Here is a 19,185-nt window from a genome sequence, read left to right as displayed (position 1 = left end):
CCTGTCCATTGCTCTTCAATGTCTCGTACCTTTCCGTCTGCCATGTATACCTGTTTGTGTGTGTTCTCCCATTTTCCCTTATTCCTCACTGTTTCCAACATCTGCTTGCTGATGAAACTACTCGTGGCTCCGGAGTCAATTGTCGCTTTCATGTGGACTCCTGCTACTTCGATGATTGCCGACAATTGATCCTCTTCCTCTATTAGTTGGCCTATTAGTGCTGAGGAGCTTGTTGGCTGGGTTCCTGCTCGCCCCTGATAGGTTGGAACCGCCTTTCGTTTCCCGAAGTCCAACAACATTCTTTTGTTCGTTTTCCCATCCTTCCACACTGCCAACAGAAAATGAGTCTCTGATTGTTGCACTCCCTTGCCCAGTGTCCGGCTCCTCCGCATCTGCGGCATGCCTGGTTTGGGTTCAACACTTTCCCATCTTGGATGTTTTTGTTTTCTTGGCTTGGTCTTGAGTTGTTCTCCATGCCGTTGTCTTGGCATCTCCGGCACTGTGTGACTGCTGGCCCGTAATTATTTTCTCCTCTGTGGCTTGATTGGTTGTTGTGTGTTCTTTGAGCATTATTTGGGCGATGGAAATCTGCTCGTTCTTGTTCAAGCATCTCATGTTCATCTGCCAACTGCATCAGCTCCTCTAGGTTTCTGACTCTGTGCGGCCGAACGAATATCTTCAAATCTGGAGTGCAATTTTCTAATATAACCTCCAATTGTTCGTACTCTGGTATTTTGTGGGGTCTCATCATTGTTTGCATGTCGATCATATAATCCTTAAAATACTCGTTTCTGTTTTGTTTGCGATTTTTCACTTGGTCCGCCAATTTGTTGAAGAATCCTCTTGGCAGGAAGTATTTCTTGAAGCCCTCAACTAACTCCTTCCACGATCGCCACTGCTTGTTGTTTGCGACGTACCACTTGAGTGCTTTGTCTTTCAGTAGTTCTGGCATTGCTCTTGGGATCATGTCCAGCTCGATGCCATACATGTCTGCTGACCACTCGATCTGTTCTATGAACTCTAGTGGTCTGGAATTTCCGTCGAACCTGAATGTCCATTCCCTCACTTGTTTTGCCACCTTGGCGTATTCAGTGGTCCTGTTTGTTGCCTGTGGTACCGTTTTCTTGGGGTCTATCGTTTGTCTCCTTATGTCCCTCTTTGTTTCTGTGCTATCTAGGGCTCCTTCGCTTCCCCCATCTTGGTGGTAAATATGGTGGGATTGCTAGTGTGGCGATGTTTATTTTCTGGAATTCCTCAGCCTCACTTTCGCATGTTTTTGATGTGCTTGCTATTGTTTTCATTTTTATATTTTTCGCGTACTTTGTTTCCAATCTATTTATTTCCTCCTTCCAGTCTGGGTCCGTTTCATTCCTTTCTACCCATTCGCTAGCTGTTTCCTCATTTCCTCCACTGTACCGGTCATCTCGATCCCGATCCTTTGGCCTGTCTGTAACAGATCCTCCTTCTTCATGTGGTAAATCCATCCTTTCCCCATTTTGAATGTTTTCTTTACAATTTTACACTTTTGTTTTGTTAAAATTTCACCAGTATAGCACGTTGGGCGCCAGTTGTAACGATCCTTTTTCGTCCTTCGGGATATCTACAATATCTCTTGGGCTAGGTTCGGCACAACAAATTTATTTTGTGCCCCGGTGAAATTAAAACACACTCGATTTCAAGTGCCGATGTTAATTGTACGTTTATTTAAATCGTTAATGGAGTTGGTTGGATATGACGGTTTCTCGATGGTAGTGCTGGGCTCGGATAGCGTTGGTGAGTTACTTTGAGTCCCTCGTTGTCCTGTCTGTGTCTTCCTCTTGTTTCTGTAGCCGTTGCTGGCTACTGCCTCGATCCGTACAATGTGCTTGATTTGCGATACACCTCTGCACCCCTTCCGCTAAATTTGTTGAGATTCCTTTGTTTCTCTCAACTTTACTTTGGCTTGGGTACGGTGCTTGGTATCCTTGTCTAAGGACTTGTTATACTTGAATGAAGCTGTACAGGTTACTCGTAAGGCCTGTATAGTTCTTAATTTTGCTGTTGTTTCTTGTGTTTCCTTGATAAGTTTCTTAAGGTTACTCGTAAGGCCTTAATTACTTATTACTTGATCACGACTTGTCGACTTGATGCCTTGATTGACAGCCGTTGCCTTTATATAGGCAGATCCCATGGCCTCAGGAACACATTGGTGTGGTACCGCTATACAGCTGGTACATTTCCATCGGCCCTCTGCTTTCACCCACGCATCCATTTGTTGCTATGCGTGGTGAAAGTCCCGTAAATCCTTGGCGCATATAACTACTTTCTTTGTGGCTGAGCGCCCATTTACGCCTTGTCCTTGTCTTTCTTGTTTGTACATCTTGACTTGCATCACTTTCTCGCATTGGCGTCGCCTTTCTATTGGCCGCCCTCCGTATCCCGTGGACTCTCTCTGCTTTCTCTGCCAACGCTGCCGTCGCCCGTCGCTCCCTTTGATCCACTCGTCATACCCAAATTCACCCACATTTACTCAATATTATCATCTACATACATATATGCTAATTGTATTAACTAAATTAATGTTTAAACATAATTAGCTTGATTACTTTAATATATAACATTGTTTAATTCCCCACGCAAAACGCTTTCATGTGCATCTCGTATCTATTAGATAGAGGGCTTCCCCATGGCTTATCCCTCCCCCTTCGGCTTGCATATTCCCCTCACAAATCCACAACCCATTTTCGTTTTACAATTTCTTTGCTCTCCCCCTACTCCCCGTTTCATAAGCATAGCCCTCACTTGGTTTCATTTCGGTACCAAGCATTCCCCGCACCCGTCTTTCGGGCTTGCTTGGCCCTCACTTTTGTTTTCTCTCGCTCACGAAATTCTTTTGGCGCTTGCAATTTACCGCTTTCGCTCTCATGAGCGTGACGTATGCATAGCGCGGCCCATTGGCCACCGGTATTCTCTCTCGCCGCCTCACGCATAGTGTACGTGTGACCCATATGTATGCTAATGCATGCATTTATTTGCCTCTCCATGCTCTTAATTTGTCAAATGAGGCCAATGCCCCCTTTTCACATGCAATTGTGTCTTCAAGCCCGGCTTCATTTACTCTTATACAGCCACTCATATTTGTTATGCTTCCCACGCATCTTCCCGCTTGTACGAAATCGCCAGCGGTTGCGTGGGGTTCGATCGGCCATGTTCGGCCGGCCTCGCTACGTTTGCTCATTCACACCCGATTTCACTCTTATATGACCAATTCTTATACTGTGTATTTGGTTTGTGTCTTGGCTGTGTTTGTATTTTTGTAGATTGTTTGTTGTAGCTTGTTTGTTGTGGGGGACATTATTCTTGTCTATATAATGTTCCTCACAATAGGTAATAAGAAAAAGACGCGGAACGGGCCAAAACAAATAATAAACAAAAAAAAAAAAAAAAAAAAACAAAGAACAAACAAAATGGTAAAGATGCCCCAATTCGCCAACATAAACGAAAATATTCTCAGTAATCGCCAACAAGAAAATATGTCAAAAGGCCAATAAAAGATGAAAGCTGAGTCCGAAAAGAAATGAACCACATTCAAACACATACATCATGAAAAAAACCAATGCCTAATAGAAAAAAACCATATTAAAGAAATAAAACACATACATGGAGATAGGAAATAAATATAAAACAAGCACCAGGTACAAGGGACAGGGGATGGCAAGTCCCTCCCGAAGAAGGGGGGAGTGTGAGGAACATAATATACATATATTAATAATGTCCCACACAACAAACAAGCAACAACACACTCCAAACGCTACAATAGTCCAGATATAAGATACAGTCGACACACAAACCATCGGCGCTACGATCACAGCTTACGATATACGCGCACGCCCAATTGGGACCGGTCGAACTCAATCGAAGCAGGCGATATACGATCAAACACAAGTATGGTCGATCGAACCACAAGCAACCGCTGACAAATTGCGTGGGAGGCGTAATACAGAAAATCGGCTACACCCAAACGAAAGCGCGAGTGAGACGCTTGCGCTTGAGTGCATAGTTACGAATGCATTGGCCTCATAATGAGACCCAAAAGCGCAGAGTGGGCGAGATGATAAGAGAAATGTATGCACTCGTCTACCATGCGTGGGGCCCATGGAGCGAGATGTGGGAGAGCAGACACACGTACACTATGCGTGCTCAAAGCTCAAAGAGAGTAAAAGTGGGGGGCCAAGCAAGCCCACGAGACGGGAGTGGGGGTGCATCGCGCCCGACAGAATGAATACGATGCGAGAACGATAACGGGCGGCTTGTGGGTATGTAAGGGGAATAGCCCTCTATCTGGTGGATGAATTATGCGTGGTAGATCGCGATACAATTAAATCAGATAGTAGTATTTGGTATAACAATCATACTAATTAATATAAAACAATAGACTAAGTTAATTATAGTAAAGATATATGTATGTACAAGAAAAGGTAGCAGAACTACTACTCAGTATGCATATGCACCAAAAAGAAATCGAAAAGTAGTAGATCCCGCTCAAATTGGATGTATAATATTGGCATTAGCCGGGGAGTTGCGTCATTTCATCACCAGACTATTTTAGCCTGGCACATGGCGATGATTATTGATGAAATGGAAGGGTTGATAAAGTAAATCCGAGGCTCGCTGGTGTCTTGGTTATTGAACGATGTTCCAACAAAGAAAATATCAGCTGGGGCTGGGGTGCAATCAACCAAATTGTCCCAAAGAAAATGAAAAATACAAGGCTGTTTGAAAGCCAAAAGTTGCTTGGTCGACTCCACGCGACCGAAATATAAATTATAACTGAAATATAACGGGGTTTATTTATTTATTTATAATAAAGTTAATAATAATTAAAATTATTACTAGCTTATTAACTAAAGCGCTGGCGGCTAAGGCCTTCGGCTTGGTATTTACATACATTTATATTTACAAAATTGCATATTTACCTACACATTTACGTATTTACATATTTAGATATTTACATATTAACATACTTATAATTACAATAAATGGTATATTTGTGAAAGGTTAAGGAATTGTATTATTAGGGATGTATTTTCTGGCGTGGGATTTGAAAGGATGGAAAGGGGGCAGGTATTTTTGAAAATTTGGTTTCTAAGGTGCTGGGTTGCTGGGCATTCTTTAAGGATGTGGGTAATGGTGAGGTTACTTGTACATGAACAGTTTGGGCATGGGGTGATGTTGTTGGGGTCGATATATACTTGTTGGGTGAGCCGTGTGTGTCCTAGTCTAAGCCTTACTATTTTTATTTGGTCTCTACGTGTTATTATGTTCTGGCTAAATGATTTTAGATAGTGTCTTGAGTTTGTTAGGCTAGTGTTGACTTGTTGGTACCATCTATTGCAGTGTTCAATGTTATTCCTAAGTTGTCGAATATTTTTGTTTCTGAGAAATTTGTCGATGTCTTTAGTGTTGAAGTTGGGGGTGCAATGCAACGGACTATAGATTGTGGACTTAGCTACTGAATCGGCAAGTTCGTTCCCTTCAATGCCACAATGGCTGGGGATCCAAAGTAGTTTTATTTTGGGTGCAGATTTGGTAAGCAGATTCCTAATTAATGTTGGGTAAAAGTTGTTGTTGTCAATGTTCCCGATAGATTTTATAGATGATAGAGAATCCGAACAAATTACAAAGTTACCTTTTCTACTTTGAATTAGTTTAATTGCGTCAAGAATGGCTATGGTTTCGGCTGATAGTATTGATGTGAAGTGTGGTAGTAAACCTCTTTGTAAGGTTTCCTTTTCGGTGGTGATGGCAAAAGTAGCAGTGTTGTGTTGCAACGAGCCGTCTGTATATATAAATGTGTGATTCTTGTAATTAGCCTTGAGATCAAGGAAGTGCCGCCTATAAATACTCGTCGCTGTGTTGGGTTTGCTGTATTTTTGTAGTGTAGTGTTTATAACAGTAGGGAAAGTCCAAGGGGGGGTTATTGCTCTGTTTGGGAGCGGGAGGTAGGGGATATGGTTTTCTTTGCATAATAGTATAATTTTTTCTAGTGTCGATGATATTTTATGTATTTTACTTTTGTTACTTTGCTTAATATGTTTGTAGAGTGGTGAATTTGAACTGTTAAGTAGTGTTTTGTATGTTTTGGCTGTAATGAGGTCTCTCTGTTGTTCTATTGGGGGTATATTCGATTCGAAAAGTAAGTTTGATATAGGTGTTGATCGTAGGGCGCCAAGTGATGTGCGTATTGCTGCGTTAAACAAAGACTTAAGCTTGTTGAGCGTTGATTTTGGTGCGTGCCCGTAAATAAATATTGCATAGTCTATTTTAGAAATCAATATAGATTTTGTTATGTTGATCAGTGTGTGTGTGTTGCAGTTGAATTTGGGACTTGCTAGGCATTTGATAACATTCAGTTTGTTGTTTAACGCTGGTTGCATATTTTTAATATGTGAGTGCCATCTGTATTTGCTGTTTATTGTTAGTCCTAAGAGTTTTAGGCTTGGAACTGTGGGAATTTGGGTGTTGTTGCATGATATGGTGCAAGAACAGTTCTGCTTTCGGCATATGTGGAGGTGTTGGCACTTTTGCGGGGATAGTAGGGCTCCTGAGTATAGGCACCACTTGTGGATGTTCGAGAAAAGTGTGTCAAGGTTGTGGTTAGGATTTTTTTCTTTTTTGTGGGAGATTATCAGGAAGAAATCATCGGCGTATGCGCTAAATTGAATATCTTTCTGAAGGTGGATGATATTTGAAAGTTTGTTATAGGCGATGAGGAAGAGAATTACCGATATTGGGGATCCCTGGGGAATGCCGTTGCATAGAGAATATGGGGAGCTTATCGTGTTTTTGATTTTAATTTTAATTTTTCTGTTTGACATGAAGTTTTGGACAAAGGATACTATTTTTGGGCCTACTTTCCAGCTGATTAATTGGTCTACTATAGTGTGCACGCCAACTCTGTCGAAGGCCTTTGAGAAGTCAAGGGCAATGATAGAGGTGTGCTTTTTGCTTCTTAACGACTTGGTTATCAGGTGGTCTGCAAGGAGCAGACCGTCTGAAACTGATTTGCCGTATTTGAAGCCTGATTGGTTAGGATGTATTAGGTTGTGTTTGGTGACAAACCACCATAGACGTTTGGCTATTATTTTTTCCAGTGTTTTGGCTAGGCAACAGTTAAGTGAGATTGGGCGGTAGCTGGAAATTAGTGTTTTGTCAGATTTGGGTTTTAGTATGGGGATAACTAGGCTTGTTTTGTATGTTTGTGGAATGGTGTTGTTATTAAAGATGTTGTTGAAGAGTTTAACAATTCGTTGTTTCACTGGGATTGAGGTGTTTTTAATCATAGGGTAAGCTATTCTATTAAGACCAGGGGTTGTTCCTTTGAGGGAGTGTAATGCTGAGAGTAGTTCTATCTGAGTGATATCTGATTCTATTGTTTGTGCTGATGGGTGGGTTATGTAGTTTGTTAGTTTGTTCGCGTACTTGTTAGCAATGAATTCTTGGCTGAAGTTTTTATCTTTAGATTGATCGGACCAGTATAGTGCAAATAGTTGTGATATAGTTTTTGTATCAGTTGTAAAAGAGTTGTTAGCTGTGTCTGTGATGCAGTGTATGGTTTTAGTTGGATTGAGTCCGCAAAGTCGTCGAATATTTGCCCAAATTTTGTCGGGGGGAGTGTTAGGGTTAATTGTGGTAGTAAAGTCTGTTGTGGCTTTAATTTTTGATATTTTTAGTTCTCTCCTGAAAAGTGCATTAGCTCTTTTGTATTTAAGTAGATTGTCTATGTTATTATTTTGTTTGAAATTATTCAAGGTTTTGAATTTGTTTGCTCTTAGTTCAGTCAGGACTTTGTTCCACCAAGGAGTGTTTTTCCTGCGCGGGTGGGTGGATGTTAGTGGGATACTGTTGTGGGCGGCTTGTAGTATTATTTTATTGATAGCTGCGGCTTCTTTATTAATATTTGTGCTGGTAGGTGTTTGATCGTTTGCCTGTTCAGTTTGTTTGGTAAATAATGCCCAGTTGGCTTCTTTGATTTTGAAGCGGCGGGTTAGTTGGCTGTTAGTTGATTGTTGTTGAGGATACATGGAGATTAAGATTGGGAAGTGGTCACTTCCATGGAGATCTTCGATGGTTTTCCAGGTGGTGTAAGGGGTAAGTTGTGCGGAGCATAGAGATAGATCAATGTGGGTAAATGTGTTGTGGGTTGAGAGGTGGGTTGGGGAGCCGTTGTTGAGTATCGTGAGATTTGAGTTTAGGATAAATTTGGCTAGAAGTCTTCCTTTTTTGTTGTCTTTAGGTGATCCCCAGCTATGGTGCCAGCTGTTGAAATCGCCTAAGACAAGTTGATTGTTGGAGAGGGTTCCAAAGTTGTTATTTAGGGAGTTTAGTGAGAAGGTTTTATTTGGAGGTATGTATGTTGACAGAATGTTAATTTTTGTTTGAGATATAATTTCTACTGCGATGTTTTCAAAGATATTAGTTAGGTTTTTTAGACTGTGTTGTATAGACTTATGAATTAGTATTGCTACTCCTCCAAATCGGTTGTTGGCTTTGTTGGTGTACATTTGGTAATTTATTGGGATAGGTATAGGAAATGGTATATTGTAAATGTGAGTTTCTTGGAGGCAAATAACTTGTGGTGAGTGTTTGTTGATTAGAATTAGAAGTTCATTGTAGTTGTTTGTGTATCCATTCATGTTCCATTGTATAATATATAGCATTGTTATTTTAATTTGTTTTGACTTTGAGTTAAGGTTAATTAGTAAAGTTAAGTTTGGTTCTTTTTTGTTTTAGATAGATTCGATGTCGCTGTTGCTTGCGGTTTGGTTTCTGTTTGCTTGGTTGGGTAGCTTGGTTTTTGATTTTATTTTCGTGGGCTTAAAGTTAGTAGAAAGTTGATTACCTTTGTCTTTGGTAAAGATTCTAATTTTTAGATCGCCAGTGTGATTTGATGTATAAGGGGTGTTATCTGTGATTGGGTCAATATCCATGTTTGCTGATGCTGGTGTGTGATCTTGATGTTGGTGTGGAAGTGATTCGTTTGGTTGTGGTGTGCTTGGTGAATTGTTTCTTGAGGGGCTGGGCGTAGAGAGGGCTTCTTGTTGTTGTAGTGCAGTGGATTCTGAGTGTGGGTGTTGAATTTGTGTGAGTGGTGTTGGTTGTGCGAGTGTACGAGCGTAGGTGTTTCTCAATTGTTGACCTTGTCTGTTGTAGTATATGCCGAGTGCAGTTTTATGATCGACTTTTTCTATGGTTTTTATGGCGGTTAGTTCTTGTTGTTTGCAGAAGGTGGGACATTTGCGATCGAGAGGGGAATGTTGGCTATCGACTTCTGGGTTGTTTTTACAGTTTAAACAATTTTTTGGGTTGTTGCATAGTTCCTGATCCGTTGTGTGTTTTTCTTGTGAGCAGTTTTTGCATGTTGTACTGCTTTTGCAGATGGAAGTAGGGTGTCCAAAACGTAGGCACTTTTTGCAGTGGAGTGGAAGTGGTATATAGGGTCGGATGCGGACTGTTTCATAGCCAATTTTTATCGTTTCAGGTAGTTTGTGTGTTTCGAAGGTTAATGTGGTAAGTCCGGTTTCTATTAGTGTGTTGGAGGCGTCACCTCCTTGGTAAGTAGTATTATGTTGTCTTTTCAATATTTTCCTTACTTCGATTACATTTTGTGATTTTAATTCCTGAAGAATTTCAGTTTCGGGTATGTTGCGCAATTCATTACAATATATCACACCTTTGGTTGAGTTGAGTGTTTTGTGTTCTGTTGCCATAATTTCCGTGTTCAAAATTTTGGTAAGCTTGAGAAGTTTCAATGCTTGCAGTTTGTTGATTGTTTTGACGAGAAGGGAGCCGTCTCTTGTAATTTTACATGAGTTAACTTCTCCTCCGCAAGTATAATCAATTGTTTTTTTAATAGCAAACGGTGAAATCTCTTTGAGAGAACCGTTGTCTTTTCGTTTCAAAACAATGTATTTGGGTTCGCCTAGTCTGCTGTTGTTGTAATTGCCAATTGGTCTGCTTATGTCCGGTGGTTCGTGCATGGTTGTTATTGTGGGCTTGAGCCCGGCTATGCTGTTTGTAGCGTGTGTTTGTTTTTGGTTTTTTTGCTAGTTTGTTTTGCGGTTGAAATTTGTTTGTTAAGATTTGCTGGTGAGCTTATTGTTTTGTTTGTGTAAACTGGGTTTTGGTGATCGGGTAATAGCACGTCTTATCTCCGCGAGGGTTGAAGTGGTACTGATAACGGGGTTTAAATTCTAATATTTTCACTTAATTTAATTTTATATCACCTTATTCTTCGAATATTCACTAATATTTTCTGTTTCTAAGCAAACGCAATGCATGCGAACGAATTCTAACGGATCTTTTCCATGCTCTGTTCTTTGCTTACGCTTTGCGTTCGCTGTGCGAAATGAGAGTAAGAACCGTACCAAGTGAAGACATGTGCGTAGTACTCAAGGGGGTTGTTTATTTATTCTTGCAAACAAACAAAAGAAAATATTCTTTCCGAAATGCAATTAAAATTATTATTATAATTCTTTCCGAAATGCAATTAAAATTATTATTATTATTCTTTCCGAAATGCAATTAAAATTATTATTATTAAAGAGGGCTACTACAATTTCTAATGTATAATCCAATTCTAAATCGATCGAATGAAGTCGAATCAAAATATCTTCAGTCATGAAATCTTTATATTTATTCCACAATTCAAGTGGGTTCGATGGATTGCACTATACGTTAGAGGTTTACATTCTTTCTATTCATTCGTTTTAAAACAATTCAAGTTAATTGGTTAAACTGAAAATTAACTTTCTTTTGGAAAAAAACCCTTCTTTGTGCCACAACGAACATTTACAAAAAAAATGGGCAAAATTGGTTGATTCCTGAATGACTTTTTAAATTACAAAAAAACGGCTTACAATTTTATATATATAGATAAGTTCCTAAATGGGATATGTGGATCAGGGAAAGCAACGGGCGACGGCAGCGTCGACAGAGAAGATAAGGCGTCATGAAATCGATGAGAAAAGTTGGGCAGCCAATGGGAAGGCGCCGCAAATGAGAAAAAGTGACGGAAGCCAGCATAGCGACAGAGACGCTTAAAGACTCATCAAGTGAGAAACAAATCCCGAGAAAAGGATCTAGCTAAGAGTCAAAAAAACTGATAAGGCCTTACAAGTAACCTTTATGTTTGGCAGACAACACTAGGTCCGTTGATAAGGGCCGCAAGAACACCGAACCCAATATTTGCGTATAGAGAAACGTCAAGGGGCTCCAGACTAATCCGAGGTCAGTGGGAGGCACGAGAATATATCCTACAGCCAAAAATTCCAGGATCTATGTATCCTGAAAATCACCAATTGCTGAGGAAGAGCCTGCTACCAGCTAAGGGTTACGGGATATATCCAGGTGGCACAGAAACCCGCAAAGACCATCTTTGAGAAACAGCAGAAGGGTGTTGAGATGAAAATAGCATCCCGAGAGAATCGTAATACGCCAAAGAACGCGAAATAAAGGTCGTAGGATCTATCCGAAGGCCAATCGACGTTTAGGAGACATTCTAAAGGGGGAGGTAGAAATCGGGTAAACACACTAAAAACCAGAAGTGGTAACCAGCAGAGACACAAGGAGCAAGGGAGAGACCGGAGCAAACAACGAGGGAATAAATGGTCAACACTACCAAAGTTCGAGACTTCTCCAGAGAAACCTGTCATATCTAGCCGAGCCCAAAAATAACACAAATAAATACCCATTATGAAATCATTAACAACACAAACGAGTTCTAATTTCACCGGGGCACAAAATAAATTTGTTGTGCCGAACCTAGCCCAAGAGATATTAGAAATATCGCCAGGGACGAAAAAGGATCGTTATAACTAGCGCCCAACGTGCTATACTGGTGAAATTTAGACAAAAACTATAGTCTGTAAATCGGAAAAGAAAAATCAAAATGCGAAAAGGATGGATTTACCAAATGAAGAAGAAGGATCTGGTACAGACAGGCCAAAGGATCGGGATCGAGATGACCAGCACGGTGGAGGAGGAAGCGGACCAAGACTGGAAAGATGAAATAAATAGATTGGAGTCAAAATACACGAAAAATCAAGCACATCAAAAACATGCGAAAATGGTTTAGACAAGGAGGCTGAGACATTCCAGAAAATAACTATCGCTACACTAGCAATTCCTCCATTTTTACCACTAAGATGGGGGAAGCGAAGGAGCCCTAGATAGAACCGAGACAAAAAGGGACATAAGGAGACGAATAATAGACCCCAAGAAAACGCTGCCAAATACAATAAACAGGACCACCGAATATGCTAAGGTGGCAAAACAAGTGAGGGAGTGAACTTTCAGATTCAATGGTAATTACAGTACTTCAAGGAGTATATGGTGGGTATGCAAACAATGATGAGACCTCTCAAAATACCAGTGTTCGAACAATTGGAAGTTATATTGAAAAAATTGCACTCCAGTTTTAAAAATATTCGTTCAGCCGCACAGGGCTAGAAACCTAGGCGAGCTGATGCAATTAGCAGAAGAACACGAGATGCTCGAACAGGAACGATTCGATTTCCACAACACACAACAACCAATCAAACCACAGAGGATGAAATAATCAAGTGCCACAAGTAGCACTAAGAAAATAAGAACGTCCAAGATGGAAGAGTCCTGAACCCAAACCAGGCATGTCGCAGGTGCTGGGGAGCCGGACACTGTGCCAGGGAATGCAACAATCAAAAACTCCATTTCTGCTGGCAGTGTGGAAAGATTGGAAAAGGACAAAGGAATGTTGTTGGAGTTCGGGAAACGAGAGGCGGTTCCAGCCGATTCGGGGAGAGCAGGGACCAAGCCAACAAGCTCCTCACCACTAATATTTCAACTAGTAGAGGAAGAGGATCAATTGTCAGCGATTATCGAGGTAACAGGAATACAAATGAAGACGACAATTGGCTCGGGAGCCACGAGTAGCTTCATAAGCAAGCAGGTGTTGGAAACAATGAGAAATAAAGGGAAATGGGAAAACATTCACAAGCAGGTGTAGATGGCAAATAGAAAGGGCGAGACATTGAAGAGCAATGGACAGGATACGTGAGATTCGGGGATAAGGAAATTCACATGCCATTCCTCGTCATGCCAGAGGGAATGGATGCACTGATCTTAGGGTGGAATTTCCTCAGGATCATGAACACAGAGATATCGTGTGTAGGCCACAAAGTGCGAATACCGACAGTAAGGCGAATACAGGGCAGGCTTGTAGAAAGAATATCCATCATGGTGACTCAGAATAGTAAACAGCAAGGCATGCAACATTTTCTGAGCCATGAGTTAAAGGAATTGGGAAAAATTAAGGGACTGTCAAAGGCGGGGATACATCGCATAACGATGAAGGATGATATCCCAATAAAACAAAGGTATTACCCAAAAAACCCTAAAATACAAGGAGAAATCAATTCAAAGGTCGATGAACTGCTGACATTGGGATGCATAGAACCATCACAAAGCCCATATAGCTCACCCATTAAAAGGAAACAGACAGGCAAATGGAGATTATGCGTAGATTTCAGACAGATCAACGCAAAATCGATAAAGGATGCATACCCAAAACCACGCATCTACTATATCTTAAATCAGCTACGCGAAGCGAAATTCATAAGCAGCTTAGATCTGAAAGATGGATACTGGCAGTGTAGAAATTAAAAAGATTTACTTGTTGTATTCGTTGTTGACGGATTCAGAATGAATTATTTAATAATGGACTTAGCCTAAAGTACATAATGAGGTTTGGAATTCTGTCGCCCAGAGTAGCGGCAGAACGGGAGTATATAGCATGCCATATGTATTTGTATATATGCATATATATGTACGGATGGTACATACTCGAGAAGTGCTTACGGTAGCGTTCTCACGCTGCGGCCAGTCCGCATAAGTGGCGGACTGCACTTACGTATATTTGTTATTGTATAATCATAGCAACAAAGTGTCGTTATGTTATGAGGTGTTACTCTTACTTTATAGTTAAGCATATGACCAGTTGTTATGTTGTATACTCTACAATACAGTGGGCATATGATCATTTGGCATACAACAAACTGAAGTTATTTAATATAAAAATTATTATTATTATTATTTTTATATATTTTATCTATTACGTTGTGTAAGGAAAAAGAACTTATTATTATTTTTTTTTTTTTCAAATTTAAAAGATATCTATATATATTTAAAAAAAAAAATTTTTTATTTCAATTTTGAAAGATATCTATATATATATATAGGTACATATGTATATATATTCTTATTAATTTTTTTATTATTGTTTATTTTTTTTTTTATTATATTTTTGTTTTATTTGTTAACTTTTTGTTCCCCATTTTTCCCATTCTTTATAATTACATTATTATTTTTCTCTATACTAATGACCTCAAATGGTCCCATATAAGAAGATTCTAATTTATGACCTGTTTCATTCTTAAAATAAACTTGGTGTCCTATTATACCCTTGCAGAGGGTATTATAAAATTGGTCAGATGTTTGTAACGCACAGAAGGAGACGTTTCCGACCCCATAAAGTATATATATTCTTGATCAGCATGAGAAGCTAAGTCGATATAGCCATGTCCGTCTGTCCGTCTGTCCGTCTGACCGTCTGTCCGTCGGTGCGTACGCGTTTTACTCAGCCATCTTAAGAGCTATCGGGATGAAATTTTTTTTGGGAGCTTTTTTTTACCCGGGTGAGATAAAGTATGAAAATCTTTGGGATCGGACTACTCTATCATATAACTCTGGAACAAAAATTTTTGCAAAAATTGGAGTATCCCCATGAAATTTACCAATATAATAGAATTTGATATAAAATCTCAGATCCCAAAATTTGACCCTGATCGGATAAATAGAACACAAGTTACAGTCTATATAAATCGGTTCAATCGCTGCCGGCAGCTCTGCTTGCTGCCTACTACGTCATCATCAAATCAACAGAGCACATGCATACACACACAGACGCAACGCTACATAAACTGTATGTGTATGCGTGCGTTGCTTTGCTTAGGGAATGAGGGAAGAAGAAGAACAAATTGTACATAGTATGAAGAGTAAAATTGTTTTGTTTGTATATTAATGAATTGAGTTGCAGAAAACAAATTTTGAAAATGTGAAATTATTATTGTCAAGGACTGCAAGGGTATATAAACTTCGGCATAGCCGAATTTAACTTCTTTGATATTTTCTATTTTAAAATCGAATACTTTCCTATCATTTATTTATTTTTTTCTTAATTTTATTTTTTTCTAAAAGTATTCGAGCTCTCTTACATGCGTATTCTAATCTAAACTTAACTTCTTTAGAATAGTCTTCTATATTAAATATTGGATCTATAGTATTAACGCTATTAAATTGTATTGGTAGGTTACTTTGTCTACCAAATACTAGTTCATATGGACAATAATTATGTGTTACTGATGGTGTTGTGTTAAAACAATACACGAAATACTGTAACCATATGTCCCAATCAGTTTTATCTACTGAAACATATGAACGAATGTACTCGTTGAAGGTCCTATGACTTCTTTCAACAGTACCTAATGTCTGGTGATGGTGTGCAGTAGACGTAATATTGTCTATTTTTAAATATTTGCACAAGTCATTTATTATTGAATTTTTGTATTCTGTTCCCATGTCCGTAATGAACGTCTTCATTAGACCGTACTTCAAATTAAGAGATCCGAATATGGCTTTTGCTACTGTTGTTGCACTTTTGTTTGCAACAGGAATCGCTACTAAATACTTTGTCAGCTCACATATTAATGTGATTGCGTATTCATTCCCATTTTCAGAACGTTGTAGTGGACCTATTGTGTCATCACTCTGTCAAAAGCATTGTGGATGTCGTTCATAATCATAGGTGATCTCGTATGTTTCGTCGTTTTCGACGTCAGGCATTGTAAACATTTATTAATGTACTTTTTTACATATTTAGTCATGTTTTTCCAATAATATCGTCTCTTTATTTTTGCAATTGTTTTATTTATGCCTCCTTGAATTGGATCGTCATGGAATGTAGACAATATCGCTTCTTTTTCTTCATCGTTTTGGATGAGGGTCACCGGCATGAGTAGCGCTACTTATAAAAATTTTTAAATTTTATTGCCCATATTTTTGACAGATTCTATTGAAATAGTTTCAAAGATCTTTTCGTTCGGTGCCACTTTGACTTTGCTGATACTTAGTAAACTGACCTAAGTAAGATTTTTCAAGACTTTGCCTTGGCAATAGTTCTTGTTTATTTTCTGCACAGAAATTGTTTTGTCTAGTGACTTTCAGGACTTTTTTGTTCATGTCAATTTGATCGGATATTGTTATCCTTGATAGGGCGGTTGCCACAAAGTTGTCTTTACCTCTCAGATACTCTACCCTAAAATCATACTCTTCTAATTCGAGTCGCATGCGTGTTAATTTAGAACTAGGATTAACCATAGAAAATAAATATGTTAAAGGTCTGTGATCAGTTTTAACTGTAAAGTGTTTTCCATAAATATATGGTCGAAAATGTGTTATTGTTCAATGTAATGCTGCTAATTCTTTCTCTGTAGTATTCTTATTGCTTTCACCTTTAAGGAATTCTCGTGATGCATATGCAACTGGGAGTTGGAGTCCATATTGTAAAACTTCTCCACATGCGTGTTTGCTTGCATCCATGATTATGCAAAATTCTTTGCTAAAATCTGGGTACTGTAATAAATTTGGTTCAACAAGTTTCTTTTTTAGATATTGGAATACTTTTTCACACTCTGTTGTCCATTCAAATGGGACATTCTTTTTACATAATCTCGCTATGTGCCGTGAATATTCGGCGAAATTTTTTATAAAACGTATAATAATTTCAAAATGCAACGAATCTTCTAGCGCTGTCTGCGTCCGTAGGGACTGGATAATTAATGATTGAAAAAATACGTAATATTTCTTGAGTTTTTCTAAAGTTCAATTTGATGGAAACCTGACATTAAGTCAAAGCATGAAAAATATTTAGTTTGACCCAATCGATCAAGAATATCATCAATTCTGGGGAGTGGGAATTTATCTGACAGCAATTTCTTATTTATTTGGCGATAGTCAATTACTAATCGCCATTTTTTCTCTTTAGAGCCCGGACTATTTTGTTCAACAATATTTTGTTCAATTAACTTTCCAACTTGACGCTGGATTTCCTCTATTTGGCTATGCGGACATCGATAATTTTTTACATATACTGGCTCATCATCATTAAGTCTCTAAATTTGCTTATAAAAATTATTTTTTGTGTTTGGTTCGGTTTCAAGTCCGAACACATCGCTATAATGGGTGCATATTTCTTCAAGTTGTTTTTTAAACAATGGTTGAAAATTTTTCTTTAATTTATTAATTATAGACTCTTTTATATTTTCTTTTGGGTTTTGAATCACCTCGTAGCTCGAAAGTGATTCGAATTTTAAGTTATCGATGCCTACCATATGGCATGTATCTGTTGTATTTAAGAATCGGACAATGGCATTTTGAGCTGTTGTTTGTTTCTACTTACATATATAATTTTATGATTGGTTTTTAGGAATAATTATTGTAAATAAATGAAAGTATCGAATTAATTCACTTTGGCTTATATTGTTCGCAACATATTTATAAATATTATGTCACAGTCGCCGACTATTTCTCTTTGAGTGCGCACGTCAGTAACTAATAGGCCCGCATCGTTAATCGTCTTTTTTGCCCTCCTTTTTGGACCACTATTTTTTTTTATACCCTTGCAGAGGTATTTTAAAATTGGTCGGATGTTTGTAACGAACAGAAGGAGACGTTTCCTACCCCATAAAGTATATATTGTGAGGAATGTTATATATAATAATAATGTCCCACACAACAAACAAGCAACAACACACTCGAAACGCGAAACGGAGGAGGTGGCCGTGGCTGATGGAGCTGAGGCTGAAGGAGTAGCCAGCCCACCTTCAAGCGAGACGGTGGGCTTGGGCCAGGGGGAGGAGAACGAGGGGTTGAATGGGCAGCAACAATGGATAGTTTGGTGGCAGCAACAAGTCCGGCAGCAGGAGGAGGCAGAGCAAGAGCTGCTGTTGTGGGATAGGGCCCAACAGGACGAGGAACGGCTGATGCAAGCCAGGCAAAAGTTGGCGTGGGCAACGCAACAACAACAACAACAACGAATGGAACAAGAACACCAGCAACAACAACGAATGGAACATGAACACCAACAACAAGAATAAATGGAACGGCAACACACCGAATGCCCATGGAATTGCCCCGGCCAGCACTGGGGAGGCAAATGTCGTGTTCAGTGCCACATGGCACGAAAGATATGAGCCGGTGGAACACGATGAGTGGCCGGTGAATGTGGCCGAGATGGTAGAAGATCAATTGCGACGAGAGGGCCGAGGAGCGTTAGAATAGTGTGGGCAGGTCAAATTAGATATAGGATTAGAGTATCTTAGGGGTCAGTTAGAGTATTCATGCAAAGAAGGGTGTAATAGGAAGAAGAGTACAATAAAGGGAAATATATTAAGAAATAGGTAATAAGAAAAAGACGCGGAACGGGCCAAAACAAATAATAAACAAAAAAAAACAAAAAAAACAAAGAACAAACAAAATGGAAAAGATGCCCCAATCCAACATAAACGAAAATATTCTCAGTAATCGCCAACAAGAAAATATGTCAAACGGCCAATAAAAGATGCGAGCTGAGTCCGAAAAGAAATGAACCACATTCAAACACATACATCATGAAAAAAACCAATGCCTAATAGAAAAAAACCATATTAAAGAAATAAAACACATACATGGAGATAGGAAATAAATATAAAACAAGCACCAGGTACAAGGGACAGGGGATGGCAAGTCCCTCCCGAAGAAGGGGGGAGTGTGAGGAACATAATATACATATATTAATAATGTCCCACACAAAAAACAAGCAACAACACACTCCAAACGCTACAATAGTCCAGATATAAGATACAGTCGACACACAAACCATCGGGGCTACGATCACAGCTTAAGATATACGCGCACGCCCAATTGGGACCGGTCGAACTCAATCGAAGCAGGCGATATACCATCAATCACAAGTATGGTCGATCGAACCACAAGCAACCGCTGACAAACTGCGTGGGAGGCATAACTCAGAAAATCGGCTACACCCAAACGAAAGCGCAAGTGAGACGCTTG

This window comes from Drosophila tropicalis, unplaced genomic scaffold, assembly GCF_018151085.1.
Source record: "Drosophila tropicalis isolate 14030-0801.00 unplaced genomic scaffold, ASM1815108v1 contig_1002, whole genome shotgun sequence".
Taxonomy (NCBI): Eukaryota; Metazoa; Arthropoda; class Insecta; order Diptera; family Drosophilidae; genus Drosophila; species Drosophila tropicalis.
This window is presented reverse-complemented; position numbering follows the sequence as displayed.